The sequence below is a fragment of the Octopus bimaculoides genome, chromosome 5 (assembly GCF_046866305.1).
Source record: "Octopus bimaculoides isolate indiv1 chromosome 5, ASM4686630v1, whole genome shotgun sequence".
Taxonomy (NCBI): Eukaryota; Metazoa; Mollusca; class Cephalopoda; order Octopoda; family Octopodidae; genus Octopus; species Octopus bimaculoides.
In genome coordinates this window covers 30,985,825-31,003,324 of record NC_142932.1, presented here as the reverse complement: position 1 = coordinate 31,003,324, position 17,500 = coordinate 30,985,825, and positions in this window count along the sequence as shown.

Below are 17,500 nucleotides of genomic sequence, written 5' to 3'. Positions count from 1 at the left end.
AGAGAAACAGTAACGTTCTTGTAATCCCAAAGTGCAACCGCATGTGTAGGCTATGTCATGTTTCTGTAGACGACATCATGCATGTGAATAGCAGCTGTCCTCGTCACGGTACTACCTCTCAATTTACAATGCTACCTGCAAGAAAGACTGTCCTGAAATCAACTTAGACTGATTTAAATAAAATTCATGGGTTAGGTTTTTAGGATAATTAGAATACTGTTTAGTGACGTGCGTAAGGACTCTTTCCGCTTTATGACTTTTTCACTATTTCTTTTTCTATCTTTTTGCCTTTTATTTTTTGTATTTTACATATACTTTTGTCTTTTTTTGCTTTCTTTCTTTTGATACTTTCCACCCTGACTTTTGCCCCTTTTCCCCTGAACAGTGTGATGTAGTAACAAGCTCATTATTGTTATTAAATATCTTTATTATGATTAAATTACATTATCTACCTCGATAAGGTGAAATGAAAGAAATATGATAATATAATTCTCTGGAATCGAAGTTAACAGAACGAGGTCCAAAAATTTACCAGAAAGATAATGTCGCCATTTAAATCATTTCAAATTTAATGGGAATCAGTTTAATTTACCATGATACACCGTATTTTAACGTGTAATAAGGAACCCTTTTTTGTCAAAAATTAGGTTAAAAAAATATGGGAATTTCTTATACATGGATAGTATTATAATCCCTTACAAAATGATTTTCCCAAATTTTAAGCCCCCAAAATTAGGGGGTTCCTTATACACGTTAAAATACGGTATATGTCTTTATCAAAGTGGCACTTACAAAATTTGTTGTATTCTTCAATAGGTTAGAATTCAAGGACTGCATACAAGAGCTTCAACGCATCTTTTGTTCCTTCTTAGTTTCTCTTGAAGGTAACTTCCACAGTCAATTCCGAACACTTTTTTAATATATTTTCTTTACTGAAAGAGCTGTATAGATAGCTGGACAACCAACACTGGAGTTCTTACCCCCTGCGTCTATGTGCTTGTCGGCACAACATAACTGGAATGAAAGAAATCAGTAACGTACGTATTGGAATAAAGGGAAATAACTACAGTATGATTGTTTGTATTTACGAGAAATCTGTATAAATTTTCGTGGGATGAACGCAAAACTGTGAAAATTCATGTAATAACATATTTATTCATTCACAACACCTTCTGGCAGATTTGAACGTGAATATCTGATGCCTGTTATTAAGCGTCGAGCACACAATAAGTCAAAATATCACGGCATCTCAAAATCCCCTTACACCGTTGAATTACATATGTAGGGAACACAAGTTAGCTAAAGGGAGGAGATGTTCTTCGATGACGAAAAATAACAGTGATTCATATAGGATTCTATCAGATAGGAATCTATAGATACGTTATTGTATAAATTATATGCTATACATTCATATAAATCATATCCTGTCAATTATATAGTTAGTGACCTAAAAATATGATATTCACACATATGTACATACGTACGTACGTACGTACATACATACATATGTAGTTAGGTACGTACGTACAATCATACACACATAAGTAGGTATGTACGTACCTACATACATACATATCATCAACTGAGAAATAAAATCGAACACGTTATCTCTGAGGAGCGTTGAACAATTAGTGGAACGGTCGGTCAGAAAAATCCGGCCCATTTTGCGAATAGTATAAGCAGGGCAGGAACATGTTTACATCCTTGCCTTGCTCACAATGAAGATTCGTACTATTTAAATTCATTTAAACTTATTCACAAACACACACACACACATGAGTATGTATGTATGTATGTATGTATGTATGTATGTATGTATGTATGTATGTATATATATATATATGTATGTATGTATGGGTGTGTATATATATATATATATATATATATATATATATATATATATATATATTCATATATATGTACATATATACATGTTTGTGTATGTATATATATATTATATAATATATATATATATATATATATATATATATATATATATATATATATATATATATATACATACACGTTACATACCTATATATATGTATGTATGTATATGAAAAAAGACCGTAGGCAAATCTAACTACCGAACGTCTATATTTATGTGTGTGTGAGTGTGTGTGTGAGTATACACATAGATATGTATGTATGTATGTATGATTACGTAAATATGAAATAAACATATACCATAGCCATGCCCCAAAATGACCGCAGACGACTCTCTGGAACCGGAAAAGTTATGCAGTATGTGTGTGTGTGTGTGTGTGTGTGTGTGTCTGTGTATGTGTGTGTGTGTGTGTGTGTGTGTGTGTGTGTGTGTGTGCGTGCTCATGCGCGCGCATGTGTTCAGATATACGTATAAATATCAAACGCAATTTGCAGAGTTTTGCAAAACTGTGCTATAGTATCTCTCCGTGTCACGTACCGAATTGTGTGACGTATATCACAATTCAGATCAGATCTGCTCCGCCCCCTTGACGCATGCATTCTATCTTATACGCCTCCATCTATTCACTGTAAAGGAATACGAACTCGTTCACACCAACACGTTTTTTGTCCCCCTTATAAAATCCTCATCGAACCGAATTAAAATTCCTTCTATCACACAGTCTTGTTCGAAATATTTTATCCTTCTTCTGTATCGTTCATATTTTGTCTTTTTATTTGTTTCAGTCATTAGACCGCGGCCATGCTGGGGCACCACCTTGAAGGGTTTAGTTGAACAAATCGACCTCGGTACTTGGTTAAAAAAATTTTTACGTTTTAAAGTGTGGTATTTATTGTATCCGACTCTTTTGCCAAACAACTACACGATGGCAACGTGAACAACCCCAAGTCCGGTTATTAAACGGCGGGGGTGATAAACACAAACGCAAATATACACACAAATCTATGTACACACACACACACACACACACACACACACACACACACACACACACACACACACACATCATATACCATTTATCATATATATATATATTAATAGTTATCGCCAAGCCAACATGGCAGTCCAAAAAATAGGACGAATGCTGCCGTTGATTAGCTCCAAGAGACCATCGCCTCTAGCTAGCTATGTGACACACGAACCTGTGTCCTTTATAACCTTCGAACAGGGGAGGTCAGCAGCTTCCCTTTGCTGGTTTGGCATCTGCAGACTAGTTTCGGGGTATTGCCCCTTGTCAATGCAGAGCAGCCGAACCCAGCAGGCGTCGCTACTGACCGTATGTACGAAGGTTATTTATCTAATTTCAGTGGAATACATTCACTGGTTTTCAGAAATAGCTGTCTACCTTATTATAGGTGAGACAGCAACTCCAACACAGTACCTCAGCAGTTTTCCAAAATGTTTATCAACTAATATGACATATAGGCGCAGGAGTGGAACCAAAGCGCAGGAATGTTATTTAGGTGCAAGCGAAGTATAGACAGCCGCATGCATGGCTGTGTGGCAAGGAGTTTCTTTCCCAACAATATGGTTCCGGATTCAGTACCACTGCCTGGCACCTTGGGCAAGTGTTCTCTTCTATAGCCTCACGCCAAAGCCTTGTGAGTAGAGCTGACAGATGGAATCTGAAAGCAGTCCATCATATATTATATATATATATATATATATATATATATATATATATATATATATATACAGATGTCTTCCTGGGGCTACAAGCTAAAATAGGATCAACCCTTAAAGGTTAGCCACATTTAGGTGACAAATATGCTTCACGATGTCGTGCGGCTACTGTTTATACTTTGCTCAGAGATTTATTATTATTATTATTATTATATATATATATATATATATATATACACACAAATATATATATATGTATATATATATATACATCCATCCATATATATGCGCGTGCGTGTGTGTGGTTGTCGTTGTGTCTTTTGTTTTTCGCACAGCAATTTTGGTTTGTTTACGCCCAGGCAATATACCGGTTCGGCAAAAGAAACCAATAGAAAAATTACCAGGCTTTAAAAAAAGATCTTTGTTTGATTCATCCGTCTTAGAGATCTTCAAGGCGGTGCTCCAGCCTGACCACAGTCTAATGACTAGAATAAGTAAAAACAAAAGAAAAAGAAAACTATGTTGCAAGAATCAGGGTTTCAGAAATCCTCTCTGTACTCCATTGAGTTTATGTATATTGATATTCAAATAAAGGGATGATAAAAAAGAAAATTAAACGGAAAACAAAGGAAAACGTGTTCTTATATAGAAATGAAAAGAAAACATTCGTGGGATGTGTGACGTATGAATGCAAGTGTTTAAACCTAGAATCCTGAAAGAATCATAAGAAACGCGTTCTTTAAAACAAGATTAAATTAAGCAAGCTTCATAATAAAAACAACAAAAAAAAAGGATGTTTTCTGGTAAGTGATAATAATAATGCTGTAAAGCTTGTAAACGGAATCATAAGGAAAGAACATTTTAAAATATCCCATGACAAGTGTCATTTCCCGGAAAATTTAAAATAGTTTACAACTTCACAAATTCCAGGAATCACAAGACCTCAGGATAAAAACGGTGTTAAAAATGAATTATATGCATAGATTAGCTTAGATTTCTCTGGGGCTTTCTTGGGAAAAGGAGGTATTAAATATCATGCAGCAAACTGCTCTTGATGTATGCATAACTTGCGTGATTAAAAATACATTCGACAATATTAGGTTACCGCAGCCATATTAGAATACCGTGACATGAGGGTATATTACTATTTGTCGTTCTTCGAAAAATAGAAAAAAAGCAAAACTGAACGGACAAATAAATATATCATTTATGTGTCTCTTTAATTTTATTAATATTGTATTTTAGTTGATAATATATATAATTATTATAATGTCGACTTATTTAGCAGGAAGGCCATCACTAAATTTGAAACGAAGATATAAAAACACGTACAAATTACAAGTAGAATTGTAAGCCATTTCTGTTCTAATTTTTTTCTCTCTCTTGCATTACACATATGTTATATTTGTTAGTATTTTCTTTTCATGTTTTTCAATGATTTTATTCTCTGCTTCAGTAACTTAGCTATGTTTAGAGTGCTGTAATTAAATGATTAGCTATATCTTAGTTGAAGCAAATACAATACAACTATAATTTTGAAAATAGTTTTTAAAAAAATTTTTTTTTTTATCTAAACAGAAATTGTAATACAAAGACAACAAACATAATATTGAACGCAGTGGGGGACCATTGAACGCAGTGAGAGAGCATTTAACACAGTGGGGGACCATTGAACGCAGTGAGGGACCATTGAAATTTTGGAGACCATTGAACGCAGTGAGGGACCATTGAACTTTTTGGGGACCATTGAACGCATTGGGGACCATTGAACGCATTGGGGGACCATTGAACGCATTGGGGGACCATTGAACGCATTGGTGGACCATTGAACTTTTGGGGGACCATTGAACGCATTGGGGGATCATTGAACTTTCGGGGGACCATTGAACGCATTGGGGGACCATTGAACTTTTGGGGGACCATTGAACGTAGTGGGGGACCATTGAACTTTTGGGGGACCATTGAACTATAGCCTTGGACCAATCACAGCCTTGTGAGTGGGTCTGGAATATGGAAACTGGAAGAAGCCCATCGAATATACACACACACATATGTGTGTGAGTGTATGTGTGATTGTGTTTTTGCCTTACCATCGCTTCGCAAGCGGTGTTGCTTTGTTATGACGCGAAACTTCGCGATTCGTCATGGAATAAGTTACAAGTATAAAAAGAAGCAATTGAATCGATTTGTTCGACTAAACACTCGAATACAGTGCGCCAGCATCGCCAGAAACGAATAACTGAAACATGTTGAAAAATATTATTTACATATAAAATATTTCGATTTTCAGAATTGGAAAAAAATATTATTTAACGTATCATTTGCATTACGAGCATGTGAGGTTGTGTGGTAAGAATTTTGCTTCCCAAGCACATGGGTCCGGGTTGAATGGTCCCCCACTGCGTTCAATGGTCCCCCACAGCGTTCAATGGTCCCCCAATGCGTTCAATGGTCCCCACCCCCAAAGTTCAATGGTCCCTCACTGCATTCAATGGTCTCCCACTGCGTTCAATGGTCCCTCACTACGTTCAATGGTCCCACAAAAGACCATTATCCTTTTTTCATACAACAAACAGATTCGTTTGAGTGATGACATAGAAAGATGTGCAGGTAATATCCAACCAAACTTCACAGTTTTCCCCATTTACGAGACAAAAGAAACAATTTCTTTAAGAGGACGTTCAAATAAAGAAAATTTATTTATCGAAAAATACAGAACACGCCTGAATATGAACGCATAACTTTGAACTCAGTATATATTTTAATTCCTGATCACATACCGATCATTGTACATATTTAATCTCACTACTTTAACTTTTGAGTTTTTGTATATTTATTTAGCCCCTCCCCGCAAATGAGCAATTACTTCCCCTTAGATTTTTCTATGTTTTATTCACAAACCCCCATACACAACTAAAATCATCTTATGAAAATACGAAATTACAATATTTTCAATGTCATGATTAGGGAAAACGAAACCGGTCGACAGACACAATACTCTTTCAATATTTTATTATATATATATATATAAGTATATTATATGTATAAACAAGAGTATTATTGTATTATTGACAGTGACTTCAACGTTTCGGACAGCTAAGCGGTGGACGGTCTGGCCTAAACTTTTATGTCTCTGTCAGTGATAGACGTAAGACTATTAATAAATTGTAAAGGTTTGTAGGTACCTGGTACTTCGTTTTCCAAAGAGAATATACTATGAAGTATACTAAATGTTTTTTATAAGTCGGAGCTACTTCCACAGCGTTGGCAATGATTGTTACATTATTTTAAAAAATTAATAAATTTGTAGTGGTAGAAAAGTAAAGAGCAACACATCAGAATGATATAAAAATATTTTTATTATATGATGCAGCACGGAATTTTGTCAGTGAACAGGTAGCGGTTTCAAAGCGACGAAAATATATTGACAAATTAAATTTAAATGTTGAAGTGAATCTAATTTTTTTGCGTGTTTTTAAATGGCTTATAAATACCTTCCACGTTGCAATTAATTTTTATTATAACTGAACATAAAAGCAAACACACACATAGACACATATGTATGTGTGTGTATACATACGAATATATGTATGTATATATGTATATACATATACGTATATGTATATTTGTACATATATGTGTATATGGATTTATGATCGGCCATTATTATCATTGACCGTTGACTGAACACTATTCAATTTTTTTTTCTCCATGTTTTTCTCCTTGTCTCCGTATTCTTTCTGTTGAAGAGCGTAGCTCGAAACGTCAAAGACTTTCCGTATTCCCGAGCGTCATACTAATATATCCTTTTGTTATTTACACCACCTGTCCTCGTCTGTTGTTATTATTTGTATATTCTCCCCCTAAAATAAATAATAAATGTGCCCTTTTAAAGCCTAACCAGGCTCATGAAACCGGTTTCTCGGTTTCAATGGCGTATGTCTTCCCCAGCTGGACGGGACGCCAGTCCATCGCAGCGCCACTCATTTTTGCTAGCTGAGTGGACTGGAGCAACGTGAAATGAAGTGTTTTGCTCAATAACAAAAACGCGTCGCCCGGTCCAGGAATCGAAACCACAATCTTACGGTCATGATACTGACACTCTAACCACTAAGCCACGCGCCTCCACACACACACACACACAAACACACACACACACACACACACACACACACACACACACACACACACACATATATATATATATATATATATATATATATATATATATATATGAATGCATATATATATATGTTATATATATATATATATATATATATGAATGCATATATATATATGTTTTATATATACATATATATATATATGAATGCATGTATATATATGCTTTATATACATATATATAGAACACACACGCCAGTTCGATTTCCACTCATTTATTATCTATATATATATCTTTAGTACTAAGATTTCCTTTGCTTTTGCAATATTATCAACGGATGTGAACATCCGTTGACGAACATGTCGAACGATGGAACTTTGAACTTCATTCCTTCAACACCTCAAATGTTAGATCCCCTCCCTAAAGTTGGAAGGTCGGCTCATCCTACGATGTAATCAGTGAAGAAACATTATTATGGACCACCGAGACCCCAGACACAGCTTTTCAATTTGTAATACATTTTTTGGAACCTTTTTAATTCTCCATATCCTTTGCATCCCGTGTAAGTCGGTTCTTCTTTTTATTCTTTTATTCTTTTATTTGTTTCAGTCATTTAACTACGGCCATGCTAGAGCACCGCCTTTAGTCAAGCAATTCGACCTCAGGACTTATTTTTTCTAAGCCTAGTACTTATGCTATTGGTCTCTTTTGCCAAAACGCTAAGGTACAGGGACCTAAACACACTAGCATCGGTTGTCATGCGATGTTGGCGAGACAAACACACACACACAAAAAAAAACATGCACACACACACACACACACACACACACACACACACACACACACACACACACACACACACACACACATATACACACATATACCTGATTGAATGCCAAATGGGAAAGCTTTTTAAATTCTAAATAAACACACGCACTCACACATAGGTGTAAAGCCATTTGCTTAGAACTGTACAATTCCGATATTGCATTTAATGTAAGTCATATATTGTATTTATCAAATCTAGTTTCTGCCATAGCAACAGACTTAAGCGTTTAATGATATTAACCCACAAAGAAACCTATTTTCCCCTCTAGTCACCACCGCACAACGCTGCTCTTACTCTCATCAAACTTTATCGCCTTGCTTTACCATCTTTGACTTGATCTCTCTCCCCCTCCCCCTCTCTCTGCGTCTCTCTCTCTCTCTCTCTCTGCGTCTCTCTCTCTCTCTCTCTCTCTCTGCGTCTCTCTCTCTCTCTCTCTCTCTCTCTCTCTGCGTCTCTCTCTCTCTCTCTCTCTCTCTGCGTCTCTCTCTCTCTCTCTCTCTCTCTCTCTCTCTCTCTTTGCTTCAGTCTCTCCCTCTCTGTCTGTCTGTCTCTCTCTGCATACTTCAACACCGAATTTCATGCTTGAATACACTACTAAACGACGCATACCGATATGTAAAACTTCTCTCTTTTATTTTTTTCTTGTTTCAGACTTTAGGCTGCGGCCATACTTGGGCACTGCCTCGAATAATTTTTAGTCGATAGTGGTTTATATATATATATATACGTATATATATATATATATATATATATATATATATATATATATATATATATATATATATAAAAGCAAATGAGTATATGCATATATACGTACAGGTATGTGCATACCGACATCCACCTGTACGTATAGGTGCATATCTGGGTACAGGACATTGCAAACAAACGTAGACGAGAACACACGAGCCACACAGAGAACATTCCACTTCATCAGCCACCCACGTTTCAACACCGGCGTTTCGACGAGCTTCGGGCAGGACGCAACGCCAAAACGGCTCGTCCCATGGATCGCAGATTAAATCCGTATACGCAAATTAAATCTAGCCATGGAGGAATGTAGTGGCGGACAAAAAACAAGACAGGAAAACAAACAGAAGGCCCTACGGCCAGACGAGAAAAATTATGTGTGCATGAACGCGATGAGGCACGGAACCGAGAGAGACAAAGTGGTGGCGTGTGTTACTTGGCGAAAGCCAAGGAAGGAAAGGACCATTGACCGGAAGCATGTGACCATGCCGGTGTAAAGGGAAGAGAGAGAGTGGTAGAGGGAGAAAGAGAGGGAGGAAGTAGAAGAATGGTGAGCAACGAGAGGAAAAAAGAAAAAGAGGAAATACGAGGGGGAAAAAAGAGACACGCAGCAGCAACAGAGGAAGAACAAGAGGGGCAAGGCGAGACACGCAGCAGCACAGAGGAAGAACAAGAGGGGCAAGGCGAGACACGTAGTAGCACAGAGGAAGAACGAGGGGGGGGGGGGGGAGAAAGGAAAGAGAAAGAGACAGAGTAGCGTCGGAGGACAAGTCCACGAACCACCCACAATTTCTGTGAGACGCTGCGTTCAATCATGTAAAAACAAAAGCAAATGAGTATATGCATATATACGTACAGGTATGTGCATACCGACATCCACCTGTACGTATAGGTGCATATCTGGGTACAGGACATTGCAAACAAACGTAGACGAGAACACACGAGCCACACAGAGAACATTCCACTTCATCAGCCACCCACGTTTCAACACCGGCGTTTCGACGAGCTTCGGGCAGGACGCAACGCCAAAACGGCTCGTCCCATGGATCGCAGATTAAATCCGTATACGCAAATTAAATCTAGCCATGGAGGAATGTAGTGGCGGACAAAAAACAAGACAGGAAAACAAACAGAAGGCCCTACGGCCAGACGAGAAAAATTATGTGTGCATGAACGCGATGAGGCACGGAACCGAGAGAGACAAAGTGGTGGCGTGTGTTACTTGGCGAAAGCCAAGGAAGGAAAGGACCATTGACCGGAAGCATGTGACCATGCCGGTGTAAAGGGAAGAGAGAGAGTGGTAGAGGGAGAAAGAGAGGGAGGAAGTAGAAGAATGGTGATGTATGTATATATATCTGTGTGTTATTTCTTTACTACTCACAAGGGGCTACACACAGAGGGGACAAACAAGGACAAACAAACGGATTAAGTCGATTATATCGACCCCAGTGCGTAACTGGTACTTACTTAATCGACCCCGAAAAGATGAAAGGCAAAGTCGACCTCGGCGGAATTCGAACTCAGAACGTAACGGCAGACGAAGTACCGCTAAGCATTTCGCCCGCCGTGCTAACGTTTCTGTCAGCTCGACGCCATGTATATATATCTGTGTGTGTGTGTGTGTGTGAGTGTGTATGTGAGTGTGTATGTGTATGCTTGTGTGTGTGTGTGTGTGTGTGTGTCCCCGCTTGTATGTGTGTTAAATAAAAGGAGGCAACAAAGCCAAGGCTGTGTGGAATTTTCAGGACATTTATGAAGAGAAAGTTAGAGAAAATCCTGTTATATTAAGGACATCGCTTCATGAGAGACGATGCGGTTAAGGTGTTGCTCGAACGATAGCACGATCATGGTTTTTGTTACGAGGCCGAGCGGTGCATTGTATTTGTTAGTAAAATACTTCATCTCACGTACCTCCAGTCCACTCACCTGTAAATGAAGAACCTGCGCTGGATTGCTGCCACGTTCAGGGGCAATATTATATACTATATTCATTTGTATGTGAAAGCGTGTGGCCTGGTAGTTAGAGTACTCGGCCCACATCTAAAGTCGTGATTTCGATTCTCGGCGACCCGTTGTCTCCTTGATGAACACAGCTTATTTCTCGCAGCTCCCTGCCACTTAGCAGACAAAAATGAATAGTTCTCGTACTTCATAGGGCCAGCATTTTCGCATTGTGTGTCACGTTGAATCCCTCTGAGATCTACCTTAAGGGTACGTGTATGTGTGAAGTGCTACGTGACTTATATGCTAATTTCACCAGTTTATTCCGTTAATATAATATTTTTTTCTTTATAGAGCAAGTCGAAAGATATATTTTTCAAGGCGCAAATACTGACAGAACAGCATATATAGGATAGAATCCTTTAAGAGCAGAAAAAATTGTCGGCAACTAGCCAAGTGGATCGAACTCCCACCCCTCTAATATCCGGTGAGAGTGCTCCAACTTTAAGCTAAACTGCCGACCGACAAATTCGTCGGCAATTTTAGAAGTTATAAAGTCATCCAGAAACACTATTTATAATTTCACTAGCAACGTACCAGCTTATATTGCTATGGAAACATATTGCTATGGAAACATATAGCTATATGTTGTTGGCACTCCGTCGGTGTGTGGCAAGGCTGGCCCCTTTGAAATACAGGTGCAACAGAAACAGGAAGAAAGAGTGAGAGAAAGTTGTGGCGAAAAAGTACAGCAGGATTCGCCGGAGCCTCATGGAGCTTTAGGTGTTTTCGCTCGATAAACACTCACAACGCGCGGTCTGGGAATCGAAACCGCGATCCTACGACCGCGAGTCCGCTGCCCTAACCACTGGGCCATTGCGCCTCTACTACAGCAAGAACAACGCCGCCGCCACGACCACCACCACCACTACCACCACCACCACCACGACCACCACTACCACTACCACTGCCACCACCACCAGTAGTAGTAGTAGTAGTAGTAGTAGTACGTTTCAAAGAATACTGCCACCGCTACAAATCTGAAGAACACCATCACAATCAGCATCACCTTCATCGACACCACCACCAACTTCGCCAACACCAACGCTAACAACACCATCACCACCACCACCACTACTACATCATCACCATCATCACCACTATTTCTGTAGCCCCAGTATTCTCGTTCTGCTAAGACTCTTCCACCCCCGCACTTAATCTCCACCCCCGCATTTCCTCACAGTAAATCCGTCCCGCTACTAAGACGCCGTCAACCAGCATCCCCGCCCCCTCCTGCACTTCCTACCTTTGTTACCCACCACCAAATCCACCACCACCACCACCACCACCATTATCTACGCCACCGCTGCCCTTACTATAATACGGCTACCATCACACAGCCACTGCTAATAAATCCAGCGCCGCCACCGTCAACACTATTACATGCGGCGTTCTCTCTTTCTGCAGAACAGAAGACGGAAATTCTCCCCCCACTACTTCCCTTTCTGCCTCCACATATTCATCATCATCATCATCATCATAATCATCATCATCATCATCATCATCATTATCTGGTTCGTTTTCATACCAATTCTTCTTCTTCTTCTTCTTCTTCTTCTTCTTCTTCTTCTTCTCCTCTTCCTCCTCCTTCTTCTCTTTCTACTACTACTACTACTACTACTGCTACTACTACTGCTGCTGCTGCTGCTGCTGTTACATATTGCGTCTTCAAGATATTAAATTTTTATCCTTCCCATCTTGTTTTATTTATTTGTTTATCTATCTATCTATCTATCTATCTATCCGTGTGTCTGTCTGTCTGCCCATCTTTCTATCTAGACCTGTCTATCACTTACTTCGAAGTTACTGTTGCCTCTCATTTGTAAAGCCGTAAGAGACACCTACTCTACTGAAAAATATTAATCAATTCTTTAGTTCAATGTGAAATTACTTTTATAACTTCATATCAAGACAAGCGTTTAGACTCTGACATGACGTTCTCGGAGCTAAGCCCTTTCTGGATGCGAAATCATTGGTCACTCTAAATTAAGAGTATCGAAGAGGCACCACCATGCCAGAAACAGCAGTCAAACCTGACTACACACACACACACACACACACACACACACACACACACACACACACACACACACACACACACACACACACACACACACACATTTATGTCTGTGTGTGTATATGTATATAAATATATATATATTATAGTTTCTATGACTATCTATGACATCTCTCCCTCTACTCGTAAGTTTTTTAATCCTATTAGTGAAAAAACACTTTCGGTTTCGAAAAGAAGAACTCTGAAAAGTTAGTTTCGACTTTCTCAATTGTTTCGAGAGTTAATCCAACCAAATGATTCTGTGAACTACGAAACAAATGGTAATCTGAAGGAGCAAGGACTGAGGAATAAGGTGGATGAGCAATTTTTTCCCAGCCAAGTTCCACAACCTTCTGTGACGTGATTTTGGCAGTGTAAGGTCTTGCAATGTCCTGACAAAACACCACTCCCTTTCGATTCACTAAAGTAGGTCTTATTATTTTTCTTCAAAGCAGCATTCAAACGCTCTAATTGCTGACAGTAGATTTGAGCATTGATTATTGCATTATTTGGTTGTAACTCAAAGTGGCTGACTCCTTCACAATACCACCAAGCAGAGAGAAGAACCTACTTCGTATGGAGTTTCCTTTTCGATTGTGATTGGGCCTTTTCCCCTTCACCAAAGCACTGTCTACTATACTCCTTTACTCTTTTTACTCTTTTACTTGTTTCAGTCATTTGACTGCGGCCATGCTGGAGCACCGCCTTTAGTCGAGCAAATCGACCCCAGGACTTATTCTACGGGTCTCTTTTGCCGAACCGCTAAGTTACGGGGACGTAAACACACCAGCATCGGTTGTCAAGCGATGTTAGGGGGACAAACACAGACATACAAACACACATATATATACATATATACGACGGGCTTCTTTCAGTTTCCGTCTACCAAATCCACTTACAAGGCTTTGGTCGGCCCGAGGCTATAGTAGAAGACACTTGTCCAAGGTGCCACGCAGTGGGACTGAACCCAGAATCATGTGGTTGGTAAGTAAGCTACTTACCACACAGCCGCTCCTGATTAACATTTTGATAAAAGACCCATTTTTCGTCACCGGTCATTAATCTGTACGAAAAGAGTGAGACGTGTTCACAAGAACAAAGAGAAGACCAGATGTCCACCCGGGATTTGCGGTTGGCTTCAGAAAAATCACGAGGCACCCATTTTCCGAGTTTTGGGACCTTTCCAAGCTGTTGAAGATGTCGGTGAACAGTTGTATGGCTTGAACGAAGCTTGCTTGCCAATTCTTCAAATGAAAATGCACAATCTTTTTCAAGAACTGCCAAAAAGAGCTTGTCATCAAACTCAATTGGACGTCCTGTTCGGGCCTCATCAACAAGGCTGAAATCACCACTTCTGAATTTTACAAGCCATCTTTTGCAAGCTCAGGCAATATTCTCCACAAGCTGAGTCAATTGTTGCCCTTCAGCAAAAATTTAGATTCAGATGAATATGGTACTTAAGTTCAAGAACCAGAATTTAATATGGTATTATCCATACAATTTCAAAATAAGGTGATTAGAATCAGAATAAGCAACAAAGATATCCAGAGGTAATGCAGAACGATCGCCTCACGCAACTCCGTTTAATTGAACAATGCAACCATTACATCAGTTTAAATGCAGAGCAATTATGTCTCAGCTGCACAAAGACATAAAATTTAATTAAATTAAAACAGATGGACACAATAGTATAATTTTGCCTAAAATCTCCAAGAAGTTAAGGAGATAGACAAAGAATATTGTTGCCCTTCCTTCTACATAACGTTTCTTATTTCTTTATTGCCCACAAGGGGCTAAACATAGAGGGGACAAACAAGGACAGACAAAGGGATTAATTCGATTACATCGACCCCAGTGCGTAACTGGTACTTAATTTATCGACCCCAAAAGGATGAAAGGCAAAGTTGACCTCGGCGGAATTTGAACTCAGAACGTAACAGTATACGAAATACGCTAAGCATTTCGCCCGGCGTGCTAACGTTTCTGCCAGCTCGCTGCATTCCGCTCGTTTAGTTAATGCATGTATGGCATGCAGTTAAGAGATTCGCTTCACAAATACGTGGTTTTGGTTTCAATACTATAATGTGGCATCTCGAACAAATGACTTTTTTTTACAAAAAAACACAGACAGACAGAAATGCTAGAAGAATTTTGCAAAATCTGTATTGAAACCCATCTGGAAGAATCTTCCTGCTGTTAACCCTCGAGATTGGAACCACCATCTCAGGCTCACAGGCATTTGGCGGAGTCCATTCTGTTGCAAGCTTTCAGGACAGGTCTCTGGCATCTGAATATAACTGCCTCAAACCATTCTTAAGATTCTCAGAAAAAGGTCATGGGCGTTGTCTTCCCCCCCCCCCCCCACTTCTGACTACCACCTCATAAACAAATGTCTAGGAAAGGGCTGTGGTAGGTAAGTTTAGTGTCTGATACTTGTCTATAATATTTTGTATTCTACTAACGTTGACTCCTTTTCAATTACTTGCAGTTACTCGCCATTAAAGACAGACAGACAGACAGATAGCATCTCAACAAAGTAGGTTTCTAAATGATGTATACAAGTGTATGTACGTGAGTGTACATGTAATCACACACACACACACACTCACACACACACACTCACACACACACACACACACACCACACACACACACACACACACACACACACACACTCATGATCTCTCATTCTTTGACTGATTTTAATCAGTGGGTTATTGTCATGCTGGGCAATATCTTTTGTCTTGTTGCTTATCAATCTATCTCATCTCCCTATTTGTCTGTCTGTCTGCCTATCTATCTATCTATCTATCTATCTATCTATCTATCTATCTATCTATCTATCTATCTATTTGTGTGTGTGTGTGTGTGTGTGTGTGTGTGTGTGTGTGTGTGTGTGTGCGCGCACCCTTACGAGCTTATGTGTGTGTGTGTGCTTGCGAGCTTATATGTACGTGTGACTTCCTTCTCTTCAAATATCTTCCTATAATAAAAATATCACCACCCCCATCTTCAGCCCCTCTTGTACGAATTCTATATTATTTTTTACCAGTTTTCCATTTCTATTGTCTTCTCTTCATCTCCTTCAAATCTCTCTCTCTCTCTCTCTCTCTCTCTCTCTCTCTCTCTCTCTCTCTCTCTCTCTCTCTCTCTCTCTCACACACACCTCTTCTTCTGTTCCTTTCTCTCTCTTCCTCTTTGCCTTCTGTTTTTACACGTCTCTCTTTCTCATTTGTTCCTTTCATCACGCTTCTCTTCTCTTTAGCTTCCCTATCTCCCTTCATTCACCCCATCCTAACTTTCCACCCCGGCTCTATCTCTGTATTATGTATATATATATGTGTGTGTGTGTGTGTGTGTGTGTGTGTGTGTGTGTGTGTGTGTGTGTGTGTGTGTGTAGGCGCAATGGCCCAGTGGTTAGGGCAGCGGACTCGCGCTCGGAAGATTGCGGTTTCGAGTCCCAGACCGGGCGTTGTGTGTGTTTTTTGAGCGAAAACACTTTCGCCCCAACTTTCTCTCACTCTTTCTTCCTGTTCCTTGAGTAATGCTGCGATGGACTGGTGTCCCGTCCAGCTGGTGGAGAACACATACGCCATAGAAACCGGGAAACCGGCCCATGAGCATGGCTAGGCTTTAAAAAGGCGCATAAATAAAATTGATAAAATAACCAGCTGATATCAAGGTTGCATTAATTGACTGTTCTACATCCAAAATATGTAGCTATACTTTTGTTTAAAGTACCAGATTGATAGGGAGTAAGAAAATTTGCAATAAGTCGATTATATCACTCCAGTGTCAACTGGCACCCATTTTTACCGATCTCGAAAGGATGAATGGCAAAGTTAACCTTGAACGGATTTGAACACAGAATCGGAGTAAATGCCAGAAAGCATTTTATCCTATGTACTCGCGTATTTGTGGAGGCACGTGGCTTAATGGTTAGGTTGTCAACATCATGATCGTAAGATTGTGGTTTCGATCCCTGGACCGAGCGACACGTTTTGTTCTTGAGCAAAACACTTCATTTCACGTTGCTCCAGTCCACTCAGCTGGCAAAAATGAGTAACGCTACGATGGACTGGCGTCCCGTCCAGTTGGGAACACATTCGCCATTGAAACCGGGAAACTGGGCCCATGAGCCTGGCTAGGCTTTAAAAGGGCGCGTTTATTTTTTATT